Genomic DNA, 6,524 nt, shown 5'->3' on the forward strand with positions numbered 1-6,524 from the left:
GTGGCCTCCTGGTGGCTCCCCTATGGTACTTCTTCGGCCCAGTATTTTTTATAAATTCCAAAATAATTCCTCGTTGATTTTCACGGCTTTTGGAGTTGCGCAGAATAGGTATCTGAAACTTGCTCCTTTTTTAGGCCAGAATTCCAGCTGCCGGCATTCTCCCTCTTCATGTAAACCTTGCAAAATAAAAGAGAAAAGGCATAAGTATTGTACACTGAAGTGTAATAACAGCCCATAAAGCGATAAATATCAACATGAAAGCATGATGCAAAATGGACGTATCAGGCACGTATTGCATTGTTGCCATCGAGGATTAAAAAATGGGATTTTCATCATATTGCTTGAGTTTATCCCTCTACATCATGTCATCTTACTTAATGTGTTACTCTGTTCTTCATGAACTTAATACTCTAGATGCAGGAAGGAGTCCGTCGATGTGTGGAGTAATAGTAGTAGATGCAGAATCGTTTCGGTCTACTTGACACAGACGTGATGCCTATATGCATAATCATTGCCTTAGATATATTCATAATTATTCGCTTTTTTATCAATTACTCGACAGTAATTTGTTCACACATCGTATTATTTTCCTTCATGAGAGAAGCCTCTAGTGAAACCTATGGCTCCCTGGTCTATTTTCCATATTATATTTTCAGATCTATAAACCAAAAATACCAAAAACATATTGCTGCTATTTATTTACTTCCGTTTTTCTTTTAGTTCTTTCAGTCTTTTATATGTATCTCTATCAGGTCTCATCCTTGCAAATAACCGTGAAGGAATTGACAACCCCTTTGTTGCGTTGGTTGCAAGTGTTTGATTGTTTGTGTAGGTGCTAATATTGGAGCCTTGCTTGTTCCTCCTACTAGATTGATACCTTGGTTCCCAACAAACTTAGGGAAATACTTATCTACTTTACTGCATCATCATTTCCTCTTCAAGGGAAAACCAACGCAAGCTCAAGAGGTAGCAGTATCTATCCGAGATGGTCTACATTTGTGAAGACTATTTCAAACCTTGTGTCAGGAGGCAAGAAGTCGCACTTTGCTAAGTGTCTGGAGGCTTGCAAGAAGGATGTAGAGCGAGCATTTGGTGTGCTCCAATCTCGATTTGCTGTTGTGTGGTACCCCGCTCTGATCTGGTCGAAATCTCACATGTGGGAGATGACGAATTGTTGTGTCCTCTTGCACAACATGATCATTGAGAGCGAGCAGGAAGAGTCACTGTTTGACATTGAACCATATTTTAGGCACGGTCCTCTTGTAGTTGTTGATCACCAAGTACCGACAACATGGGCTGCCTTCCTCAATATGTGCCACGAGATCCGAGACCCACATGTGCATCAAGAACTGTAGGACGATATGGTTAGTTCGATTTGTTTCAATTTATGTTCAAGTTATGATCTTGCTTCGTTGAACTATTTAATTCGTATTAATTTCTGTGATGAACTTTGTCATAAAAAATTAGTTTTTTCTTGAATTTGTGCCAAAATCGAACCGAATTTGCATTGAAATTGGACCGAAAGCATCGCTGGGGGCGTCCTTGGATGGTTGGCTTGGAATCCGAGCCCCCCCTCGCGCCGAATTTACCGTTGGTTCGCCCCCCAAGCGGCATTATTTCAAGCCCTTGGGGGGGGCGAACGGCTGGAGATGCTGTAACGAGGACATCTCTAACGAACTACGACATCCTAATGTTTGTGCATATTTACATCTTTTTTTCTTTTCTAGTAGTTCTATTCGTGGCTGGGCGGCCCATTATTGAATCAATCCTTTTATCACTATTTCTTTCTCTCTTTTTTTTCTTTTTTTCTCTTTCATAAAATGCTCAAGCTTATAATATTTTGTTCAATTCTTTCCAAAACGTTTGCTTTTTAAATTTTTGTTCATGAAGTATAAATATTCACATTTTAAAAAAATGCAGACATGTCAAAAACTGTTGGTGTCTTTCAAAATATCATAATACGAAGCGAAGAAATTTTTGAACACAAGTATTTTTTGGAAAACACTATGTAATTTTAAGTCTAAAGTAAAAAGAGAAAATATGAACAGAAAATTGAAACCAATACATTTTAATTTCCATGAATTTTTTTATATTTGTGTACAAAACATCTGCATACAATATTATTTTCTAAATTCCAAATAACTTTTGAAAGCACGAGCATTACTGGAAATAGAATTGTCAAAATCACCAAAAGTTGGCATGGTGCCTTGGAATGGTGATACAAGGGGTTCATTTGAACGATGTAGAGAAAAGGTACTCTAACGCTGAAGCTTTCGCCCAACCCATACGCCCTATCCGCAAGTTCTTCCATTTAAATTCGTGAGCAGTTTCATAAATTCGCAAACTTTTTTTTCAAGTTCAAGAACTTTTCATAACCAGGAACTCTTTTCAACTTTACAAAAACGTTTTATAAAAGACCGTTATCTTCTCTAAATTCATAAACATTCTTTTTAGAAATTGATGAACTTTTTTTATATTGGCGAATGCTTGGGCCGGCCTAGTAGGCACCCGATGGAGGCGATGTCGTCGCCCTGTTTATCATGGATGCTTGATATGGTTATTCTAGTGTGATGAAAAAAATTGCGGGCATTATATTATTGTGAGCAATTTTTGAGGGAAAAAGACGAAAAACAACAAGAATGAAAAAGAAATAAAAAATAAACAATAAACCTGTCACTGATTGATACATTTTTGTTTTCATTTTTATACATAATAGAGTTTGAAAATTTTAATCAATAGTTTATGTTAGCATGTTTCTATTTAAACAAACAATAATTGACAATTTTTATATTTAATAGATGCCCAGAAATTTAATTATATTGATGTCAACATTTCTCTATTTAAACGAACAATTTTTGAGATGTCTGTACAATTTTTAAACATTTACAGATATTTTTACTTTATGGGAAAAGCGAATATTTTATGAAATTTTGAACAAAATTAAAGAATGTATGAATATATTGTAAAATAGAAAATAAAAAAATAAAATAGGAAAAACAAAAAGGTAATAGTGATAAAAGGACCAGTCCGACAATAAGCCAGCTCACCCGCGAATGGAAGTAGAAGAAAACTAGTTGGTTAGTGTGGTTTCTCTTAGATCAAGAGGTCTTGAGTTCAATTCATGTTACTTGCGTTACTTTTTATACTTTAATAAAGTATACGATACCTCATACGTGTCACTTATGTAGATGTCTTGAGTTCAATTCACGTAACTTGCGTTATTTTATTTTAAATTTAATAAAAATATATATAGTGCCTCATACATGTCACATATACAGATGTGTATACGTTGATGAAATGTTCATTTTATCCTTAGAGCATCTCTAACAGACCTCATACGTGTCACTTATATAGATGTTTTGAGTTCAATTCACGTAACTTGCGTTATTTTATTTTAAATTTAATAAAAAATATATATAGTGCCTCATACATGTCACATATATAGATGTGTATACGTTGATGAAATGTTCATATTATCCTTAGAGCATCTCTAACAGACCCCATAAAAATTAACCCTTAAAATCATGTACAAGGAGCCCTGTAAACTGTTTTTACGGTGCGAAATTACCTTGGACAGAACAGAAGCCGTAAATGGAACTGTATTTCACTATAACTTATTATTTTTATTTTTTCCTCTCGTTCAGGCGATCCGTCTCCGGCCACGGTGTGCCTTGCCCTGGTGCCGCCTGCCTTGCCCCCGCCTCGTCCTGGCGCCGCATGTTCCTGGCTATGCATGCAGTGGAGGAGCCCTCCGCCGTCCTTCCCCGATTGAGCTCGGCACTTCCCATCCCCGATTGAGGTCGACATTGCCCGCCGCCGCGCGTACGTTTCCCGTCGTGGCCGCGCAAGCTCCCTCATCCTGCCCTGCTCTTCTCCGGTGCCGCCCCGCCCTAATTTAGGATGCCGGTAGCCTGCTCCATCCTTCCCGTGGACGGCCTCGTCTCGGCGGTGGAGGTCGAGCTGGTCGTAATTCGAACCGGCGGCGACAAATTCCGGCGTGCGGCACCTTCTTCCGACATGCGACGACGGATTTCGGTGAGTTGCAGGTAGATTCCGGTCAGTTTCGCGGCGGTGCGTTTGCTCCGATAAGGTTTGACCAGTTTACGGGTTAAATTGTATACCGTCTCCAAAACTGCACATATAAAATTTTCGCGGATGGATTTACCGTGCCTCTTCAAAAATTTACGAGTTGAACAAGTTGTACAGGTCTGTTCCGTACCGTTTTTCCGATCGAAACCGTAAACACCTCGTTTTTTTACGAGTTTAACTAGTTTACGGGTGTGCTAGAGATGTTCTTACGCGGTTTGTGAAGAGGGAGTGTACCGAAGTAAGACTCTTGTTTGTTACCTGATCAAACTCTTGATCCCATTGAAAAACCTATAGAGCTCCTTGTAAACACACGTGACGATGGTGTTACTCCAAAACTGGAACAACTGCCAAAATCGTCTGAAACTGTCAATGGTTTGTTGCCTGATCGAACTCTTGATCCGACTGAAAAATCTAATTAGTCTCTTGTAGTAACACGTGACGATGGTTGGAGTCCAAACCTGGAACCACTGCCAAAATCATCTGAAACTGCCAATGGTTTATTGCCTGATGAAACTCTTGATCCGACTGAAAAATCTAGAGAGCGGCCCCTTGTGAAGCGGCCTCCTGATGGTGGGACTCCAAAACTGAATAAATCTATGGCTTCGAGAAGTGCTCCACAGCATCTACAATAGCTTGTCTATATAAACATTTATATTTATTTTTCACGACATGATCCTAAAATAGACGTCCAACGGCTTGTCTATATGGTCATCCAAATATGCACATCCTCTAAATCGGTCTCGACAATGTCCACATCTGGACAATGTGAATGCGTCAGTTTCCATTGACGAATGACTAGTGGCGCACTGATGGCGAGCCGCCACGCGTCCCGCCCTTTTCCGCCACGTGTCTACGATGCTTCCGCCCTTTCATCGCTATAAAAGGTAACCTTCGCCGTCGCTCACCGCACACTCGCCATCTCTCCCGCCTCCAGCACTGACGCCCACGCCCAAAAACTCGCCCAAAATCCTGAGGCCATGGCGGAGAGGTTCCGAGCGACGAGGCGGCGGCCAATGGCTTTGGCCACCGCTGGCTCCACGAGTGGGAGGCGCGCCTGCTGCAGGAGGCCTACTACCCTACGCCGCCCGACATGCGCATACCCAACGCATTGCGGCTGAGTGCCGCCAGCGTCCTCGTGCCACCGCCGTCCTCTGACGTGGAAAGCCCCACCGAGATCGCGAAGATCCGGGCCTCCTTATCGGAGCCCGCGCGTGAGCAGCCGCGCTATGCGGCCGACAAGCACGCGCTCTGGACAGCGTACTTCCAGTGCTGCCATGCCGAGCAGCTCGCGTCGACCAATGCTGCCCGGGTGCGAGGGGGCGCCACAACTCCGATAGCGGCCGTTAATGGTGGTCCATCCCCGGGTGAACTCTCTCTGCCCTCCTCATGCACATCGAGGGGGGTAACTGTCACGCCCAAGATGCGACCCTATCCTCAATTTGGCACGAGGGCCTTGTCAGGGATAGAAGCGCATCTCGTCGTGTCGCAAGAATGAATATCGTTACAAGTACATGTACTGAAAAGAAGAGATATATATAGAATTGGCTTACACTCGCCACAAGCTACATCAGAGTCACATCAGTACAATACATAATCATCATGAATAAGAGCAGGGTCCGACTACGGACGAAAACAAACGAGAAAAGAAGAACGACGTCCATCCTTGCTATCCCAGGCTACCGGCCTCGAACCCATCCTAGATCGATGAAGAAGAAGAAGAAGCAACTCCAAATGAACAATCAACGCGCTCGCGTCAAGTAACCTTTACCTGTATCTGCAACTGGTGTTGTAGTAATCTGGGAGCCACAGGGACTCAGCAATCTCATTTCCAAAGGTATCAAGACTAGCAAAGCTTAATGGGTGAGGTATGGTTAAGTGGTGAGGTTGCAGCAGCGGCTAAGCATATATTTGGTGGCTAAACTTACGAGTACAAGAGTAACAGGGGGAAGATCTACGCATAGCGGACGTGGACTACTGATGATCAAATGAATGCTCCTGAACACCTACCTACGTCAGACATAACCCCACTGTGTCCTCGATCGGAGAAGGAACTCACGAAAGAGACAGTCACGGTTACGCACACGGTTGGCAAGTTTTATTAAATTAACTTCAAGTTATCTAAAACCAGTGTTAAACAAAGTATCCACGTTGCCACATAACCGCGCGCACGACTTTTCGAAAGATTTAACCCTGCAGGGGTGCTCCAACTAGTCTATCACAAATTACCACAAGCCGCATAGAAATCCTCGATCACGACACTCGCGATCTCGTCGGATTCCTTAGTGGAAAACCTCAACTCTGAGATTACCCAATGCATCACCGGAATCCCGATGCACAAGATATCTCGTCAAAGGTAAAACTAATCCAGCATGGCCACCCGACGTGTCGACGATACCGATAGGAGCCGCGTATCTCGTTCTCAGGACACAACGGAT

The 6,524-nt window shown here is 42.6% G+C and overlaps 1 pseudogene; it reads right to left on the bottom strand.

Moving 5' to 3' along the window:
- Positions 1-3,564: 3,564 nt before the first annotated feature.
- LOC123409123 lies at positions 3,565-5,068 on the bottom strand (annotated as a pseudogene).
- Between the last annotated feature and the right edge of the window lie 1,456 nt (positions 5,069-6,524).

The sequence above is a fragment of the Hordeum vulgare genome, chromosome 7H (genome assembly GCF_904849725.1).
Source record: "Hordeum vulgare subsp. vulgare chromosome 7H, MorexV3_pseudomolecules_assembly, whole genome shotgun sequence".
Lineage (NCBI taxonomy): Eukaryota > Viridiplantae > Streptophyta > Magnoliopsida > Poales > Poaceae > Hordeum > Hordeum vulgare.